Source organism: Bos indicus, chromosome 13, assembly GCF_029378745.1.
Source record: "Bos indicus isolate NIAB-ARS_2022 breed Sahiwal x Tharparkar chromosome 13, NIAB-ARS_B.indTharparkar_mat_pri_1.0, whole genome shotgun sequence".
NCBI lineage: Eukaryota > Metazoa > Chordata > Mammalia > Artiodactyla > Bovidae > Bos > Bos indicus.
Window position 1 is genome coordinate 11,707,875 of NC_091772.1, and position 21,836 is coordinate 11,729,710.

Below are 21,836 nucleotides of genomic sequence, written 5' to 3' on the forward strand. Positions count from 1 at the left end.
GGAGAGGAAGCAGGAGCAGGCGATCCCAGTTCACCTCACTCTCTTCAGAAGGATGCTAAAAGGATTAAAGAGGTAATTATTGCCTCTGGAGCTCTTCAGCTATAAGACGCTCTATAAATACCAATAACCACCCCCTCGAGGGAAAACACATCTCATTCCAGTGGAGGTAAGGGCTGCAGCAGCCTGCAGAAATGATGGGCTGCATCTTGAAGGGATCTTCTGGCATCCTGAGTGCTCCAGAGTCATCGCCACGTACAGCAGGTGGCCTACAGAGCATCCCACTCTGACTGGAGACCGCAGCACCCCAGACTGCTGGCGTCTCATACACCCATCCATTCTGATCTGTCCATTCGATGTGCACTTATTAAGCCCCCACGGTCTGCTTGAGGGATGGAGTAGCATCGTGGTTACATGCCTGGGCTCTGGGGCTGGGCTGCCTGGCAGCAATCCCAGCTCTGCCCGCACTCTGATTGTCTGCCTTCAGGCAAGTCACTGAGCCTCTGTGCAGTGAGGACATGGAGGTCCTCACTCATCACGTGGGGATGATAACAGAAGCCACTTCACAAGGTCACTATGATTCAGGGGTGCACCTGTGACCAGTGGTTAGACCTCTGATGGATACACTGCTGCTACTGCTGCTAAGTCACTTCAGTCGTGTCCGACTCCATGTGACCCCATAGATGGCAGCCCACCAGGCTCCCCCGTCCCTGGGATTCTCCAGGCAAGAACACTGGAGTGGGTTGCCATTTCCTTCTCCAATGCATGAAAGTGAAAGTGAAGTCGCTCAGTCGTATCTGACTCTTAGTGACCCCATCGACTGCAGCCTACCAGGCTCCTCCATCCGTGGTATTTTCCAGGCAAGAATACTAGAGTGGGCTGCCATTTCCTTCTCCGATGGATACACAGTAAGGGCTAGAGAAGAAGACTGCTATGGAATTTAATCTACAAAATGGATGGGTCCACGGTACGCCATCTATTCCATGACTATTTTAAATTCCATGATTTTAGAATCAAAATCAAGATGGAAAAGGAGGAGTTAGCAATTAGCAGTGGGCCTAGCACTTAGCCCTGTGTGGAAAACAGAAGAGCAGAAGATGAGGCCCCTGACTGGGAACCTCCAGACCCAACAATGAAGGGAATTCAGGGGTCTTTATTTTCAGCTGCCAGACAGTTCCCTACGAGGGGCGTGGGGAGAAGAGCACGACCACAGACGTGCTTTAGGACTGCCAGCTCCCAGCAGACAGCCTTGAAGTCGATGTCATTACGGACTGAGATTCTATTCTGGCAAACCCTTCTCTCAGCTCCTGCGTCCACCCCTCCCCTTTACCTCACTACCCCTGAGCATGCCAGGATCACATCCAAAAAAGAAAGAGCTGCCCACTGAACCTCCCACCAGGAAGCCCTTAGTCCCTCCACCCTGGGCCGTGAGCACCAAGCCTCCACTTCAGGGGTCCGAGATGCACGTCCTGCCAATCAAAAGGCAGTGGGGCAGGCCCGGGGTGCATTCCTGTCCTGCTGCTGAGCTGAGTGGCTCTGAGCTGAGTGGGTCTCAAAGTGCAGTCCCTACAGCAGCAGCAGCACCCAGGAACTCTTAAGAAACGCTACTCCTCCCACTCGATCACAGACCTGCAGAATCTGAAACTCCGGGGATGGGGACGGGCCCGGCAGCCTGTGGTTTAACAAACCAGCTGGGGATTCTGATGCCTGCCCACTGGCTTCGAGAAAGTGACTTAGTTTTTTCTGAGTCACAGTTTTCCTCACTCAGCAAAGGGGGTTAACAGCACTCGCCTCATGAGGCTGTAATGTAGGAGTCAAATGAGATGCTAGATGTCAAGCACTGGATACAGCATGCCAACAAGGGCAGGCACTCAGCATACTCTACTTTTGTCATCACCGTCTTCATCACCATCATCATCATGGTCACCAGCACCATCAAAGTCTGCTAGAGCAGTAGCTCAGAAACAGCAAAAATAAGATTGTAATCCATGACAAGCCTGCTTTTCAGCAAAGTGGCTCTAAAGACAGTCCAAGGAAGAAGCTACAGGGAACTGGTAGATACATCCTACCTTGCCCAAGGTCACCCAAGGGCTGCCAGGATCCTGGGGTTACTCTTCCACACTACCTGTGATCCATGCAGATTCCCACAAACTCTGAGCATCTTGGGGGTTGGGAATCCAGAAATGAAAAGCATTCCCCATTTTATTGTCAAAATAAGGATAATAAGAGTTTTGAGGCAACACCACCAGAGAGAGAACTAGAGGTGTCTGAGTTCAAATACTGGTATTTCAAACGCACAGTGGAAGTCCTTAGAACACATTCTGAGTCGCTGATGGGTATTTTCAGACAGGAAGGGTGACAAGAAGAATCATGTACAGATTGACAGCATCTAGAATCCAAGAGATAAGGGGAGAGCATACTGAAAGAACTTCTTGGATTACACACCAGCATTGCCTCAAACAACTGTGGCAGAGGTCATGAGGGCCTCCAACAGCCAAAAGCAGTGGACACTGGTCAACCACTGTGCCCTCTGGAACCTAACAGTTGACCACTCCATCCCCTGCATCTCCTCCCTTGGACCTCCAGCACACCGCTCATCCTGGTTCTCCTATCCTCACCCAGACCTCTCTCCTCCTCCTTCTCTGGGATCTGCCCCACCCCGCACAGCTACCACACCCACTGCTTCTCTTTCAGCTCAGCTACTGAGACCCCGTTCCTCCCACTCTGGAGTCTGCACTGGGCATATGAAGATAAAGGATTGAAGAAGCACCAGGTCAGGTGCCATCTCTTCATCTCAGTCTATCATCCACTCTGTCCCCTAAGATACGGATGCAGAGGTGAGCAAAGAAGAGGCTGGTCTGTCTTTGGTCTCTTCTTGTGCCTTTTTTTCCTCTCTGGCAATCGCATCCCCCTAAGCATTGGGTTGACCTCATGGTGACCTCCAGCCCCAGGTTAATCCTGAGCCCTAGAACTTCATGTCCCATCATTTACTTCCCTCCACCTGGATGCTCACCTAGCATCTCAAGATCAGGATATCTGACAGGGACCCCATTATCTTTCTCATGACATCTGTTACGACTCACCCCAAACTCAAGTTCAGAGTAAGACCCAAAAATTGAGGTGGAAAAACTTACAACATTTAACATAAAATTACTCACCTAGTTTCATCCGTCACCTTCAAAACAAACCAAGAAGATATTAACCTTCACGACAGATGCCCAAAATAAAAAAATCCTGACATGGTAAGGGAAACATCTGTAAAGAAATATAACCATCCTCTTTGAATAGGACTTTAAATTCTATTGTATCTTTATTTCATTTTCTAGTTCCGTTAGACAGTTGTATTGCAATTATCCCCACCCTGCAGAGCATTCACAGAGCATCCGTGGGCCCATGGAACTTCTAATTTGGAGAAACCCAAAGAGGCTTCCCTGGTGGCTCAGAGGTTAAAGCGTCTGCCTCCAATGCAGGAGACCCGGGTTCGATCCCTGGGTTGGGAAGATCCCCTGGAGAAGGAAATGGTACCCCACTCCAGTATTCTTGCCTGGAGAATCCCATGGATGGAGAAGCCTGGTAGGCTATAGTCCATGGGGTCGCAAAGAGCTGGACAAGACTGAGCGACTTTACTATAAAGTATTAGATGTACTATTTGTCAGCTCTCAATACTCTCCCCATTTGCCAGTCCTCCTAGTTAACAGGGCCATGTGGTCCCCCAAGCTAGAAATATGGGACTCCCTCTAGATTCTTCTCTCTTCCTTATGCCCCACCATGAAGTGCAGATTCATGAATGCCCCTATTTCTACTTCCTAGACTATGCCCAGATCAGCACTGCTCTTTCTGCCCTCTTCTCCCCCCCAACACCACCAGCACTTGCACAGCTCAGGGAGCAGCCACCTCCTGCTTGGAATCTGTCAGTAAGTGCTTCCTGTTTCAGGCCCACTGTGCTTCTTATTTCATAAAAGTGGGGAGGAGAATCCACCCAAAACACACTTCTCTTGAAATCCACCTCTTATATTAAGTCTGATTCAACATGGTAGGAATGGAAAGAAAAGAAGGAGGCTACTTCCATGCCTATAAACACAACCATACTAGAATTTTTAAACCCAGATCTAGGAGGACTTAAGACCTCATGGAAGACCCAAAAGAACTGAAAGCAGGGAATTGAACAGATAATTGCTACATGTTCACAGCAGCATGATTCACACTAGCCAAAAGATGGGAGTAACCCAAGTGCCCATTGACAGATGAATGGAAACAAAATGTAGTTTATCCACCCAGAGATTATCATATTAAGTGAAGTAAGTCAGAGAAAGACAAATACCATATGCTATCACTTTTTTGTGGAATCTAAAATAATGACACAAATTAGCTTATTTATGAAACATAAACAGACTCACAGACATTTGTGGTTGCCAGGTTGGGGCTGGGGAAGGGATGGATCAGGAGTTTGGGATTAGCAGGTGCAAACTATTATATATAGAAAAGATAAAAAACAAAGAGGTCCTACTGTATAGCATAGGGAATTATATTCAATATCCTGTAATAAACCATAATGGAAAAGAATATGAAAAAGAATGTGTGGGACACACACACACATACATATATCCAAATCATTGTGCTGTACAATAGAAATTAACACAACATTGCAAATCAACTATACTTCAATAAAATAATTTTATGTGATTTATCTATATAAACCAAGGTGGAATATTATTCAGCCTTGAAAAGCAATGAAATTCTGTCATATACTACAATATGGATGAACCCTCAGGACATTATAAATGAAATAAATCAGACACAGCAAGACAAACATTATATGATTTCATTCATATGAAATACCTCCAGTAGTCAAATTCACAGAGACAGAAAGCAGAATAGTGGCTGCCAGAGGCAGGAAATGGGGGGAAATGGGAAATCATTTAATGAGGTATAGCATTTCAGTTTCTGGAGATGGATGGTGGTGATGGTTGTACAACAATGTGAATGTACTTAACAAACACTAAGCTCCATTAGCATATAGGGCATGCTTTGTTATAAATGAATGTTGGTTTAAAAATAGGTTCCAGAATTGCCTTTTCAGTATACATAATTCTGAGAAAGTTATTCTAAAAAGACTGTTCCACCAGATTTCCCACAAAAATTGCAAGGACTTCTAAACAGCCTTCCTGGATCAAGTTTCCATCTGTCTCCAAAGAGAAAGAATTATCTGCACAAATCTCAGATCCCTTCCCCCATGACATCCCACCTTTCCATGGACCCTGGGGCCAGCCAGCACGTCCAGCTCTGGACTATGAGAGGCTGCCAGTTAGAGAATTACCTCTGGGCCATGTGGTCACTCAGAGTAGACTCATGGCTTCAACTCCAGCGCTACCACCTGCTGTCTAAAAGACCTCCTGTAAACCTCAGCCTCTCTGGCCTCAATTTACTCATCTGCAAATTGGAGACAATAATAGTTCCTCCCTCTTAGAGTTGTTACAAGGATTAAATGAATTAATAGCTATAAAATGCTCCCATGTGTTAGCTATTATCATTTTGATATACAAGGATCTTCATGATGTGGCCACAATCTATCCAAGTACAATTTATCCAAGTGCAACTCCTGCCCTTGATTCCTGCACAGATAACCCTGCAAACTGATCTTCACCAACACGCCACACCATTTATGCCTCCAGCTCTGCATGTGCTGTTCCTTCTGCCTGCACACCCTCTGCCCCAAGTTGACCTGGTAAATTCTTTAAGGGGCATAACTTCACCATAGGTGGCTTTCCTGGCTCCTAGATGGACTTATGTCCACTTTTCTCTGAGTTTCTGGTGACCCCTGCTCACCATGAAAGCCATCCCCACCTTGGACATGTGTCTGCTCACCTGGCTCCCTAGGTAAGGAGCAGTGAGCTCCTGGGAGGCAGAGTCTGTACTAACAATGTTCCCTGCGCACGCAGCCTCAAGGAGAGGCCTGGCACATAGAAGACATCCAGTGAAAGCTGAATGAATGTTGAGCATAAAGAGTGAGACCAACAACAGGAAGGAAGGGAGAGGAAAGAAAAGACAGGCTGGAATAAAGCTGTGCCAGACTTCACATGGGAAGAAGCATGTGCTCCAGGGAAAGGAAGAGATGCAAGGTTTTTAATCTCAGGGAAAGTGAAGTCACTCAGTCATGTCCTACTCTTTGCGACCCCATGGACTGTAGCCTGCCAGGCTCTGCTGTCCATGGGATTTTCCAGGTAAGAATACTGGAGTGGGTTGCCATTTCCCTCTCCAGGGTATCTTCCCAACCCAGGGATCGAACTAGGTCTTCCACACTGCAGACAGACGCTTTACCATCTGAGTCATCAGGGAAGGAAGAATCTCAGGAAGGAAAGAATCAAAGGACACGTGGGCCAAGCAATCATTGACACGGTGCACAGGTTATCTGAGGCTCACGGGTCTTGCCAGGGCTCAAGCCATCCATGATTGTGATAACTTTAGACAGGAACACACAGAGAATGGTGGGAGCTGCGTGGAGAGTGGCTCCTCTGTATCTCAAAGTGCCCTCTCTCACACCTCAGTAATCTGAGTGATGTACCCCAAACAGGGGTAAGTGCACTAAGCGAAGGAGAAGAGCAGAGACATGTCAGATTAAACATGTTCAGAAGCATGACTCTCTCACCATCTCTCCTTGTTACTGCGCCAGCAGTAAATGAAGAAATCTGAGACCCATTTGGCAGGTGGAGAGATGGGTGGAGAACCCAGGGTGGGGTGCAAGGTGGTGGGCGGTTTCTAGCGCTGTCTTTCATGATTCTCAGGAACTGAAGAGCAGAAAGGCCCTCAGCAGCCAGGACAGCTCCTGGCCTTTAACTTGCAGGTTCAGGGTTGTTGAGCTCTAGTCATAGACTCAGGACGCATTTCATATGGTCAGCTGACAGGCAAAGCTAGCCCCACACTGAAAAATGGACTCACCATCTAAAATGAGGTGCTATTTCCAGTTAGAAGTCAACATCAGGACAAGTGAGCTCAGGCCCCAAATAAACATGAAAGAGGACCAAAAGGAAGCCGTCCCACTTGTATCCATTGCAGATGTCGACCAGGGCTGAAGCCCACCCTCCAGGACGAGCAAGTCCGCTCCCACCACCTGCAGGGAGCATGCACACAGGCAGGGGAGCTGATCAATGTGCAGCAGCTCGGCCTCCGGCTTCTGATCCACAGCAGCCAATGCAGAAGGAACACTAAAAATAAGTATGCCAGAAACACACACGGGGTGACAGGAAGACACGGAGCAAGAGAGGAGAATGAGAGGGGACTGATGGCACTCTGACTGCCAGAGGGAGGGTCAACCCCACACACACTCATACACACACACACACACACACACACTACACATACACACCACACAAACCTATACATGCATACATACACCCACACACATCCACACACCCACACGTGCATATCCATATACACACCACACACACACATACATATACACACACCTCACACAGACATATACATACGTACACACAACACACATACACACCACACACACACATATACATTCATATACACCTATACACATACATACCCATATAGCACACACGCATAAACACATGTATGCAGCACACAACACCCCCTACACATACACACACATACATACACATACCACATGCACACCTACACAAACACACACACACACACAGGGCGGCCCTGTTAGTATAGAGGCAGCAATACACTGGACCATGACACTCACTTCAAACCAAGACTGGGTTTCTTGGGTTTCAAAAGACATATATAGTATTTGGGGGTAATGCTGCAATATGAGAAAAATGCCCAGTTATGTCATTTAATTAAAAATGGAAGAAACAACACACAATATGAAAGCAATTGTGTTAACTATTTATGCATAGAAAAAGCCTGGAAAATATATTAAAATTTAACAGCGGTTATTTTTGAGTGACAAGATTAGAGTAGATTTTTATATTCTTCAAGGTTTTGCATCTTATACAAAGTGGGGGGAGCACACTTTCCATAATTTACAAAAGCAAGCCTAGATGGACTAAGCCAAGGTTTTCAAAGCATTAGAGAAAATCATGATGAAAGCTGGGAGGCAAATGCAGCCCTCGAGGCTAACTGTGTTTCTGTAACAATGGACATTTTGAGACCATCTGAAATATCTAATTATCTGGTTGCTTACTAATATGTGAACATTTGGAACCACTGAGATGTATCTTTGAATACAAAGAAAAATCCAAAGCAAGCAAGTGGAAATTCACCATCCTTTTTCTGGTTCTCATCCATTTACTTAAACATCAGAATGTGCCCCGAAGAGAATGTTCAATGCTTAAGAAGAAGAACCTAGTAAACCAAAAAAGTGAGGACACAGAACAAAAATCTACCAGGAATAACAAGGTTCAGAGAGACTGATTATATATCAAAGCTTAAAAGAATAATTTAACACATGCATTTTCCAAGTCCCTTGAAAGGGTCTTTTTAACTAAATCATCACTCAAGTAAAATATAACATTAGTTTCTCCAGAAGCTACAAATTTGAAAACTAGATTCTTAAAAATGTACAAAATAATATTATACTATATTTGCAAAAGCATGTTATTACATTAGCTTTTCCTGGGGGAAAAAAGCTCTCAGGGTTCCCACATAGTAACTTGCTGTTTACGCAGTTACTTAAGAATTAGTAATTCCTGTGAAAGGCGTGTCTTTTATTTTCTAAATGTATAGCACAGGGTGGCAAGCCAAATAAGGGAATATTATCCAAATGTCGCCTTCCTTGGCTGTGTCTAAGCCAAGGGTTAGGGTTAGGGTTAGGGTTAAGGCGAGGAATGGAAGGCTGGTTGCCTGTGCATCCCAGAGGGAAGGCCTGCCTCAGCGGCAAGAGTTAACTGCACGAGTTAGTAACTTGGACAGGCTGAAATGCAGACACTTACAGGTCTATATATGCAAGAGGGAGGGTGGGGGAACCTCAACTTTCTACTCTAGAATGCTGAATTTAATTCAGGAGTATAAAAATGATGGGTGGTTTTTTCTCTCCCCAAAAGGAAACAAGGCCACCTTTCCACTTCAGATGAGCCCCTTGGGCTCACAGGGGCTGTGATATCCACGATCACAGGAACAAACCCAGATGTTTGCCCTACACTAGACCACCAGCCTCCTCTCCTGTTTCCTCTGTGTCAGGGGAGCTGCAGGTCTCCCTCCTCTGAGCATCTCTCCCTGTGGAGATGGTGACCTCATTTCCATCAGCCTTAATGACCCACCTCTCTGGGGGCAGGATGCTGTGTGGGTTGCTGGGGCAGATGAGATTTGGGAAGAAACTGCTAAATAATGGATAAAAGGAGGCACCACCAGCCCTCCAATACTTAATTATTTGCTTGCCTGAATCCGATAAGAAAAACAACTTCATGAAAGGAAAGGATGACAAAGACAGAAGCTCATTCTTCTCAAACCTTCAGGAAACTCTGGCTCCAAACGGGTAGGGTGTGGTCAAGGATTCGGCTGCAGACCAGACTCGAGCTCCTGCAAGTGTAAACCATCACACATGTTCCTGCCACGTGGGCTGGAGAGAAAGGGGGGCACAGGCAGGCAGTAGGGGTGCCCACCAGGGGGCCAGCTCATCCCTGGAAAACGTAGGACAAGGCTCCCTCCTTGCCTTTGAGCTGCCAGACAGTTTTCTTCTGTTTTCAGTTCAGCCAATAGCCTGGGAAAACCTCTCCTCCTCAACTGGGGACTCCCCACCCCATTCATCCCACGCTCACTTCTCCGCTGCATCTGGGAACCAGCCTCAGCCCAGCAGCTGTCCACAAAGTCAGGTTCCATCTTTGCCACACAAGCCCACTTCCTGGCTTTTATCCTCTCCAACCAAATTTCATTATTTTCAAATCACTTGGATGATACATCACTGAAAAATGCAAATAAAAACTACAGAGGTATCATCTCACACTGATCAGAAAGACTGTCATCAAAAAGTCTACAAACAACAAATGCTGGAGAAGGTGTGGAGAAAAGGGAACCCATTTATAGTGTTGGTGAGAATGCAAACCATACAACCACTATGGAAAACAGAATGGTGATTCCTTTAAAAATTAGGAATAAAACTACCATTCGTGCATGCATACTGAGTCGCTTCAGTTGTGTCCAACTCCATGCAATCCTATGGGCTGCAGCCTGCCAGGCTCCTTCCATGAGATTCCCCAGGCAAGAACCCTGGAGTGGGTTGCCATGCCCTCCTCCAAGGGATCTTCCCGATTCAGGGATCAAACCTGTGTCTCAGGTCTACCTGCATTGGCAGGTGGGTTTTTTATCACTAGTGCCACCTGGGAAGCCCTAAAAACTATCATATGACCCAGCAACCCCACTACTGGGCCTATATCCTGAGCAAACCACAATTGAAAAAGACACATGCATCCCCAGTGTTCACTGCAGCACTATTTACAATAGCTACAACATGGAAGCAACTGAGATGTCCATCAGCAGATGAATGGATAAGGAAGTTGTGGTACATATACACAATGGAATATTACTCAGCTATAAAAAGGAACACATTTGAGTCAGTTCTAACGAGGTGGATGAACCTAGAGCCTATTATACAGAGTGAAGTAAGTCAGAAAAAGAAACACAAATATCATATATTAATGCATATATTAAATGCATTCTATGCGATGGCACACAAGCGCAGCCTAGAGGAGCTACCCCACATCCAAGGTAAGGAGCGGCGGCTGTGCTTTGCTGGAGCGGCTGTGAAGAGATACCTCACCTCCAAGGTAAGAGAAACCCAAGTAAGACGGTAAGTGGCTGAGAGAGGGCATCAGAGGCTAGACAGACTGAAACCACAATCACAGACAACTAGCCAATCTGATTACATGGACCACAGCATTGTCTAACTCAGTGAAAATAAGCCATGCCGTGTGGGGCCACCCAAGACAGACATGTCATGATGGAGAGGTCTGACAGAATGTGGTCCACTGGAGAAGGGAATGGCAAACCACTTCAGTATTCTTGCCTCAAGAATCCCATGAACAGTATGAAAAGGCAAAAAGATAGGACATTAAGAGATGAGCTCCCCAAGTCAGTAGGTGCCCAATATGCTACTGGAGATCAGTGGAGAAATAACTCCAAAAAGAATGAAGGGATGGAGCCAAAGCAAAAACAGCACCCAATTGTGGATGGGACTGGTGATAGAAGCAAGATTCGATGCTGTAAAGAGCAATATTGCATAGGAACCTGGAATGTCAGGTCCATGAATCAAGGCAAATTGGAAGTGGTCAAACAGGAGATGGCAAGAGTGAACGTCGACATTCTAGGAATCAGTGAACTAAAATAGACTGGAATGGGTGAATTTAACTCAGATGACCATTAGATTGCCGGGAGAAATATCAATAACCTCAGATATGCAGATGACACCACCCTTATGGCAGAAAGTGAAGAGGAACTCAAAAGCCTCTTGATGAAAGTGAAAGTGGAGAGTGAACAAGTTGGCTTAAAGCTCAACATTCAGAAAACGAAGATCATGGCATCCGGTCCCATCACTTCATGGGAAATAGATGGGGAAACAGTGGAAACAGTGTCAGACTTTATTTTTCTGGGCTCCAAAATCACTACAGATGGTGACTGCAGCCATGAAATTAAAAGATGCTTACTCCTTGGAAGGAAAGTTATGACCAACCTAGATAGCATATTCAAAAGCAGAAATATTACTTTGCCAACAAAGGTTCGTCTAGTCAAGGCTATGGTTTTTCCTGTGGTCATATATGGATGTGAGAGTTGGACTGTGAAGAAGGCTGAGCGCTGAAGAATTGATGCTTTTGAACTGTGGTGTTGGAGAAGACTCTTGAGAGTCCCTTGGACTGCAAGGAGATCCAACCAGTCCATTCTGAAGGAGATCAGCCCTGGGATTTCTTTGGAAGGAATGATGCTAAAGCTGAAACTCCAGTACTTTGGCCACCTCATGCGAAGAGTTGATTCACTGCAAAAGACCCTAATGCTGGGAGGGATTGGGGGCAGGAGGAGAAGGGGATGACAGAGGATGAGATGGCTGGATGGCATCACTGACTCAATGGACGTGAGTCTGAGTGAACTCTGGGAGTTGGTGATGGACAGGGAGGCCTGGCGTGCTGCGATTCATGGCGTCACAAAGAGTCGGACACGACTGATCTGATATCAGATATCTGATCTGATCTGATATCTACTACTGTAGGCAGGAATCCCTTAGAAGAAATGGAGTAGCCATCATGGTCAACAAAAGATTCTGAAATGCAGTATTTGGATGCAGTCTCAAAAACGACAGAATGATCTCTGTTCGTTTCCAAGGCAAACCATTCAATATCATGGTAATCCAAGTCTATGCCCTGACCAGTGATGCGGAAGAAGCTGAAGTTGAACGGTTCTATGAAGACCTACAAGACCTTCTAGAATGAACACCCAAAAAAGATGTCCTTCTTGTTATAGGGGACTAGAATGCAAAAGTAGGAAGTCAAGAAACACCTGGAGTAACAGGCAAATTTGGCCTTGGAATACGGAATGAAGCAGGGCAAAGGCTAACAGAGTTCTGCCAAGAGAATGCACTGGTCATAGCAAACACCCTCTTCCAACAACACAGGAGAATACTCTACACATGGACATCACCAGATGGCTAACACCAAAATCAGATTGATTATATCCTTTGCGGCCAAAAATGGAGAAGCTCTATACAGTCAGCAAAAATAAGACCGGGAGCGGAGTGTGGCTCAGATCATGAACTGCTTACTGCCAAATTCAGACTTAAATTGAAGAAAATGGGGAAAACCACTAGACCATGCAGGTATGACTTAAATCAAATCCCTTATGACTATACAGTGGAAGTGAGAAATATATTTAAGGGAGTAGTTCTGATAGAGGGCCTGATGAACTCTGGACAGAGGCTCGTGACATTGTACACGAGACAGGGAGCAAGACCATCCCCAAGAAAAAGAAATGCAAAAAAGCAAAATGGCCGTCTGAGGAGACCTTACAAATAGCTGTGAAAAGAAGAGAAGCGAAAAGCAAAGGAGAAAAGGAAAGATATACCCATTTGAATGCAGAGTTCCAAATAACAGCAAGGAGAGATAAGAAAGCCTTCCTCACCAATCAGTGCAAGGAAATAGAGGAAAACAATAGAACAGGAAAGACTAGCCATCTCTTCAAGAAAATTAGAGATACCAAGGGAATATTTCACACAAAGATGGGCTCAATAAAGGACAGAAATGGTATGGACCTAACAGAAGCAGAAGATATTAAGAAGAGGTGGCAAGAATACACAGAATTGTACAAAAAAGAGCTTCACGACCCAGATAATTACAATGGTGTGATCACTCCCACTCACCTAGAACCAGACATCCTGGAATGTGAAGTCAGGTGGGCCTTAGGAAGCATCACTACGAACAAAGCTAGTGGAGGTGATGGAATTCCAGTTGAGCTATTTCAAATCCTGAAAGATGATGCTGTGAAAGTGCTGCACTCAATATGCCAGCAAATTTGGAAAACTCAGCAGTGGCCACAGGACTGGAAAAGGTCAGTTTTCATTCCAATCCCAAAGAAAGGCAATGCCAAAGAATGCTCAAACTACCGCACAATTCCACTCATCTCATACACTAGTAAAGTCATGCTCAAAATTCTCCAAGCCAGGCTTCAACAGTACGTGAACTGTGAACTTCCAGATGTTCAAGCTGGTTTTAGAAAAGGCAGAGGAACCATAGATCAAATTGCCAACATCCACTGGATCATCAAAAAAGCAAGAGAGTTCCAGAAAAACATCTATTTCTGCTTTATTGACTATGCTAAAGCCTTTGACTGTGTGGATCATAATAAACTGCGGAAAATTCTGAAAGAGATGGGAATACCAGACCTCCTGACCTGCCTCTTGAGAAACCTGTATACAGGTCAGGAAGCAACAGTTAGAACTGGACATGGAACAACAGACTGGTTCCAAATAGGAAAAGGAGTACGTCAAGGCTGTATATTGTCACCCTGCTTATTTAACTTATATGCAGAGTACATCATGAAAAACGCTGGGCTGGAGGAAGCACAAGCTGGAATCAAGATTGCTGGGAGAAATATCAATAACCTCAGATATGCAGATGATACCACCCTTATGGCAGAAAGTGAAGAAGAACTAAAGAGCCTCTTGATGAAAGTGAAATAAGAGAGTGAAAAAGTTGGCTTAAAGCTCAACATTCAGAAGACGAAGATCATGGCACCTGGTCCCCTAACCTCATGGCAAATAGATGGGGAAACAGTAGAAACAGTGGCTGACTTTATTTTCCTGGGCTCTAAAATCACTGCAGATGGTGATTGCAGCCATGAAATTAAAAAACGCTTGCTCCTTGGAAGGAAAGTTATGACCAACTCAGATAGCATATTAAAAAGCAGACATTACTTTGCCAACAAAGGTCCGTCTACACAAGGCTATGGTTTTTCCAGTAGTCATGTATGGATGTGAGAGTTGGACTATAAAGAAAGCTGAGCACTGAAGAATTGATGCTTTTGAACTGTGGTGTTGGAGAAGACTCTTGAGAGTCCCTTGGACTGCAAGGAGATCCAACCAGTCCATCCTAAAGGAGATCAGTCCTAGGTTGGAGGGACTGATGTTGAAGCTGAAACTCCAATACTTTGGCCACCTGATGCAAAGAGCTGACTCATTTGAAAAGACTCTGATGCTGGGAAAGATTGAGGGCAGGAGGAGAAGGGGACAACAGAGGATGAGATGGTTGGATGGCATCACGGACACAATGGACATGGGTTTGAGTGAACTCCAGGAGTTGGTCATGGACAGGGAGGCCTATGCGTACTGCGGTTAATGGGGTCGCAAAGAGTCGGACACGACTGAGCGACTGAACTGAACTGAATGCATATATATGGAATCTAGAAAGATAGTACTGACAATCCTACATGCATGGCAGCAAAGGAGACACAGACATAAAGAACAGACTTTTGGACACAGTGGGAGAAGGAGAAGGTAGGATGATCTGAGAGAATAGCCTTGAAATGTATACATGACCAAATAGCCAGTGGAAGTTTGATGTACGACACAAGGAACTCAAAGCCGGTGCCCTGTGACAACCTGGAGGGATGGAGTAGGGAAGGAGGTGGGAGAGGGGCTCAAGAGCGAAGCATCACAGGTATGCCTAAGGCCAATTCACGCTGATGTGTGACAGAGGCCATCACAATACTGTAAAGTAATTATCCTCCAATTAAAATAAGTAAATATTTTTTCTTATTTGGGAAAAAAATTGGGGTAAAATCAGCAGATCATCCTAATGGCAGGGTGGCCTGTCATTTAGGTGTGATATTGGGCTACAGTGCTGTAAGATGTTACCACTGGGAGAAACGGGATAAAGGGCACATGTTGTGGTTGTTCAGTCGCTAAGTCATGTCCAACTCTTCGCAATCTCATGGACTGCAGTATACCAGGCTTCCCTGTCCTTCACTAACTCCCAGAGTTTCCTCAAACTCATGTCCATTGAATCGATGACACCAGCCAACCATCTCATCCTCTGTCACTCCCTTCTTCTGCCCTCAATCCTGGCCCACCAGGCTCCTCTGTCTGTGGGATTCTCCAGGAAAGAATACTGGAGTGGATAGCCATTCCCTTCTTCAGGGGACCATCCCGAACCATGGATCGAAACCAGGTCTCTTGTATTGCAGGCAGATTGTTTACCATCTGAGCCAACAGGGACGCCCCAAGGGTACATGAGCTCTCTCTATATTATCCCTGTAATATGTTATATGTATATTACTCCTGTGTTCATGTAAATCAACTATTGCCTCAATTAAAAATGTCCATTAAAGAAAACCCAAATAATACATGTTTCATGTGAATAGAGACCAACCAAGAGGTCATCCTACTCATGATCATCACACAGCCTGAGCCTGAGTACCGTCCAGGCTGCTGTCATTCAGCAAATACGTGTCATCCCTCAGCATGCCAGTTACTACACCAGGCATTACGATGTCTGTCTCAGTTGATGGTCTCAGAAAATGAACAGTGATGAGAGAGAAATCAGTGAGGAAGCCCTTGTGTAACTGACAATCTGATTTTTTAAACAGAGGTGAAAATATTTAGACACCCTTGAAATAACCACACTATTCACACCAGAACATTGCCCCAGTAACAATTCATCTGCTCCCAGAATTCCAGCTGCCCAGAAAACATGAGAGTGGATTCCCCACCACCAACTCTGACTACTTAACTGTGGCAGCATCCTTCATTTTTTTCTGCTCTTCACATATTCAGGAGCAAGTTTCTCAAGGAGCAGGGCTGATAGAGAGAACCTGTACTTTGCTTCAGAATGAGTTCTCAAAACCCCGTGTACCTTTTAGCCAGAAGGTTGGGGAGATCTTCAACAACAAGTGTGCTCCAGGCCATGACAACCTTCATTTAACATGCTGCTTTGTTTGGCAGCTTCTATTTGTCCAGATTAGATGTTGCTCACAGCCAGCTTAAACAGCCCTTCAGAGCTACCGTGATGACCCTCCCGTAAGCCAGAAGGACCAAAGAATTGATGCTTTTGAACTGTGGTGTTGGAGAAGACTCTTGAGAGTCCCTTGGACTGCAAGGAGATCCAACCAGAGTCCATTCTGAAGGAGATCAGTCCTGGGATTTCTTTGGAAGGAATGATGCTAAAGCTGAAACTCCAGTACTTTGGCCACCTCATGCAAAGAGTTGACTCATTGGAAAAGACTCTGCTGCTGGGAGGGATTGGGGGCAGGAGGAGAAGGGGACGACAGAGGATGAGATGGCTGGATGGCATCACTGACTTGATGGACGTGAGTCTGGGTGAACTCTGGGAGTTGGTGATGGACAGGGAGGCCTGGCATGCTGCAACTCATGGGGTCGCAAAAAGTCAGACACGACTGAGCGACTGAACTGAACAGTCCCAAAAACAGACTCTTCTCAATGGACAGAGGTTTAGGGAACCAACACTCTTGCTGGGCATATTTACTGCTGCTGGTGCGTATCAAAGTATTTTTAATCCATGATCTAATTTGCTTTCTACAATTTGTATCAGTATTTTTACATGAAGAAACTGAAACTAACTCTCTCAAATATTTATTTATCAGTTCTTGGTTACTCAGGACTTGATGATTCAAGATTATTTAACCTTTCTCCAGCCTCCTCCTAGCATTTAGGACATTTTACCCCATTTCTACCAGGGAGCGGGCAATAGTTTGAGAGAATATGCCTTGAGTCGGGGAGGTGAAATTACTCCTCAGCCCCCTAATTCACCGGTGACCTGGCACTTAGCTTCCCAGAACCCTGGTCCCCTCATCTATGATGTGGGCTAACACCCACACTGCAGGGTTGAAGGGATGATTCAATGGGACAATGTGAGTAGTGTACTAGTGGCTGCTCAAAATGTCACCCCTTGGGTCAAAAGCTGTTTTTGAAATAAGATGCATTCAATAGAAACACGAAAGTAACAACCAAAGTGACATTTTAGGATTATCAGAGAATTTTAACTATCTGCACCAATCTCTGGATAATTGAGAATGGTCTGTAATAAGCGGCTGCCTCAGAAATGCCCAGGTGAGGAGGAGGATTTGTTTCTTCTTTTCGTTTATCTGAACCGGTAAAGAAATGCCACCCTGCTATCTTATCCTTCAATTAGAAATCCCCCACTAAAGCTCTGCATATAACTAACATACACAGAATTCTAGGGACTTACGGTTGTGTCCTCACCGGATTTCTACTTTATGGCCATACACACAAATGCAGGGTTTAGAAATGATTATCCCCTGCTGGATGCTCAGAATGACTGGCAAGCAAGTGTGTACTTGGACTTCTACTGAGGAGAACTGCCTTACGAACGATTTCTAAGTGGCCAAATTTCAAAGAACTTGAAATGTGGCAAAACACACCTGAAGTGTCTATACTGATCACTCCTTGCTGCCTTGTCTGACATTAGCCATTCACAGTAAACTTCTCAAATTATAGTGTGGGTGCCAGGGGGTGGAAGAAGCCACAAGATTACGATGGCACATCTTCCTGATGCACCGGTGTCCTCAGGACAGTCCGTGAACCACCCAGAGATGCCTGAGAGCTTCTCTCCACTCTGGAGAGTACTGGGGGAAGGCTGAAAAGCACTTCTGCTGGTGAAGGAAAAGAACACTTTATTGAACATCCATCTGCCAAGGCCTGTGCTACATGTTGACACACCATCATCCTGGTTAATTTCTTACTTAGAAATTCAACGATCCTGAGAAAAAGGACAAACAGCCAGGTACTTTTTATTACTGTTTTGAGATACATTTTAACCCAGAACCCAGCTCAGCATTTTATATCACATCCTCTGAGTCTCAGATGAGAAAAAAGCACCAGCAACTTGGTAGTGAAAACACACCAGTGGCAACCACAGATGTGAGAAAATTGGTTGATAAAGATACAGAAGTGCTGGTGGGGAATGAATTCTCCTTGTTTACTTAAAAAGGTCAACTTCTGAATATAAGCAAATGATCAAATTTACTAAAAAACACTCATAAGCACCAATATGTGACACATTTATATATGTGTGTGTGTGTGTGCATGCATGCATACATGCATGCTCAGTCACTCAATTGTGTCCAACTTTTTGCAACCCCATTGATTGCAGCCTGTCAGGCTCTTCTGTCCATGGGATTGTCCCAGCAAGAAAATTGGAGTGGGTTGCCATTTCTTTCTTCAGGGGATCTTCCTGACCCAGGGATCAAACTCACAACTTCTACATCTCCTGCATTGGCAAGTAGATTCTATACCACTGTGCTCCACCTGGGAAGCCTATATACCAACTCTTAAGAGTTTATTTTCATTCCCTAACTCTATGAGTCAGGAAATAAGTTTGCTCCCAAGACAAACTGCAGCCACAGTTGGCTCAACAGAATTTTGCCAAGAGATGCACCTTGTCTAGCATCATGCTCCTTTTTTCTTCCCAGCCCTTCAGAATGGTCCTATCCATGCTGCTGTTAAGTGCTTCCCTCTGCATTATCTCAGCAACATGAGAAGACCCCCTTATCTTAACCGGTTATAAATACATAAAAGCTCCCTGGATCAAATCAGCCCAGTGAGCCTGTTTCATCTGTCCTTTGATGTCTCTCCTTTCTTGTTACACATATGACAAAGAAATCTTAGTGAGTGCCAATAAAATACACAAATGTCAACTCTATTCTGTTGTCCTTGATACTATTACACTTTATACCCATCCTTCCAGGTTGCCTTGAGATGTTCACAAATATGGCCAAAAGCTTATCAGTAGTTTTAAAAACTCTTAACAGGCCAGAAATACAAACTGTCCCTTCAGTAAAACATGTCCACAAAAGAATCATTTATTTTTCATGAAATTAACAGAGGTGGGGCTTGGCCAAAACACTAAGACCACTGTGAACACACATTCATCTTCTTTCACTGACTCACAAAAAAGCTAAGGATCTTGATTTGTGCACAAGATGTAAGAAATGTTGGACAGGAATATTCAGGGGAAATGGATACCAGAACACAGCATCTACTGTGTACACAGGAGATGGAGGGGGTCCCAGGAGAAGCAGGCTTCAGTTTCTGTGACAAGCAACAAACTTCTGCCTCCAAAGATATGTTGGTAAAACAATATAGTCTCCTCTCAGCACCACTAATCTGCTATTAGGAGTATATATCAACTACAACTGTAGAGGAAGAAGGCCTAAAACTAGTTGTGAAAGATTCCTAAGCTGGTGCACTGCTTTGGTGGTATGCTTACTTTATTTAATTATTTATTTTACTTTACAATATTGTATTGGTTTTGCCATACCTAGACTTGAATCCACCATGAGTGTACATGTGTTCCCCATCCTGAACCCCCCTCCCACCTTCCTCCCCATCCCATCCCTCTGAGTCATCCCATTGCACCAGCCCCGAGCACCCTGTATCATGCCTCAAACCTGGACTGGCGATTTGTTTCACATATGATATTTTACATGTTTCAATGCCATTCTCCCATATCATCCCACCCTCGCTCTCTCCCAGAGAGTCCAAAAGACTGTTCTGTACATCTGTGTCTCTTTTGCTGTCTTGAATAAAGGGTTATCATTACCTTCTTTCTAAATTCCATATATATGTGTTAGTATACTGTATTGGTGTTTTTCTTTCTGGCTTACTTCACTCTGTATAATAAGCTCCAGTTTCACCCCCCTCATTAGAACTGATTTAAATGTACTCTTTTTAACGGCTGAGTAACATTCCATTGTGTATATGTACCCCAGCTTTCTTATCCATTCATCTGCTGATGGACATCTAGGTTGCTTCCATGTCCTGGCTATTATAAACAGTACTGCAGTATTAGGGTGTCTCTTTCAATTCTGGTTTCCTCGGTGTGTATGCCCAGCAGCGGGATTGCTGGGTCATATGGCAGTTTTATTTCCAGTTTTTTTAAGGAATCTCCACACTGTTCTCCATAGTGGCTGTACTGGTTTGCATTCTCACCAACAGTGTAAGAGGGTTCTCTTTTCTCCACACCCTTTCCAGCATTTATTGCTTGTAGACTTTTGGATAGTAGCCATTCTGACTGGCGTGAATGGTACCTCATTGTGGTTTTGACTTGGATTTCTCTGATAATGAGTGATTTTGAGCATCTTTTCATGTGTTTGTTAGCCATCTGTATGTCTTCTTTGGAGAAATGTCTGTTTAGTTATTTGGTCCACTTTTTCATTGGGTCTTTTATTTTTCTGGAATTGAGCCACAGGAGTTGCTTGTACATTTTTGACATTAATTCTTTGTTTGTTGCTTCATTTGCTATTATTTTCTCCCATTCTGAAGGCTGTCTTTTCACCTTGCTTATAGTTTTCTTTGTTGTACAGAAGCTTTTAATTTTAATTAAGTCCCATTTATTTTTGCTTTTATTTCCAATATTCTGGGACATGGGTCATAGAGGATCCTGCTGTGGTTTATGTCAGAGAGTGTTTTGTCTATGTTTTCCTCTAGGAGTTTAATAGTTTCTGGTCTTACATTTAGATCTTTAATCCATTTTGAGTTTATTTTTGTGTATGGTGTTAGAAAGTGTTCTAGATTCATTCTTTTACAAGTGGTTGACCAGTTTTCCCAGCACCACTTGTTAAAGAGATTGTCTTTTCTCCATTGTATATTCTTGCCTCCTTTGTCAAAGATAAGGTGTCCATAGGTGTGTGGATTTATCTCTGGGCTTTCTATTTTGTTCCATTGACCTATATTTCTGTCTTTGTGCCAGTACCATACTGTCTTGATGACTGTGGCTTTGTAGTAGAGACTGAAGTCAGGTAGGTTGATTCCTCCAGTTCCATTCTTCTTTCTCAAGATTGCTTTGGTTATTCGAGGTTTTTTATATTTCCATACAAATTGTGAAATTATTTGTTCTATTTCTCTGAAAAATACCATTGGTAGCTTGATAGGGATTGCATTGAATCTATAAATTGCTCTGGTAGCGCACTCATTTTCACTATATTGATTCTTCCGATCCATGAACATGGTATATTTCTCCATCTATTTGTGTCCTCTTTGATTTCTTTCACCAGTGTTTTATAGTTTTCTATATATAGGTCTTTTGTTTCTTAAGGCAGATATATTCCTAAGTATTTTATTCTTTTTGTTGCAATGGTGAATGGAATTGTTAAAAACATCTCTCGTTATCCCAAAGAGCAAAAGGCATTAGAGAAACAGCCCACCTTGGTTGAAATTCCCCATCGCCCAAATGTCTCACCTTTGCATCTGTGTCTCTTATTTCCTCTTTGAATTCAGTAGAGTTATAGACATAGAAAACAAACCTATTGTTGCCAAGAGGAAAGTTGATGGGGGAGGAATAAACTGGGAGATTGGGGTTGATATATATACACTATGGTGGGCTACAGGTCATGGGCTCACAAAGAGTTGG

The 21,836-nt window shown here is 44.3% G+C and overlaps 1 protein-coding gene and 1 non-coding gene across 5 annotated transcripts in view; one reads left to right on the forward strand and one right to left on the reverse strand.

The window, feature by feature from the left end:
* The window catches only part of CAMK1D (calcium/calmodulin dependent protein kinase ID), a 475,082-nt gene that overhangs the window by 290,374 nt on the left and 162,872 nt on the right, over window positions 1–21,836 (reverse strand). The window lies entirely within an intron of this gene.
* Window positions 3,426–3,497, forward strand: TRNAW-CCA (transfer RNA tryptophan (anticodon CCA)). The gene has a single exon. It is a non-coding gene; the product is annotated as a tRNA-Trp (tRNA).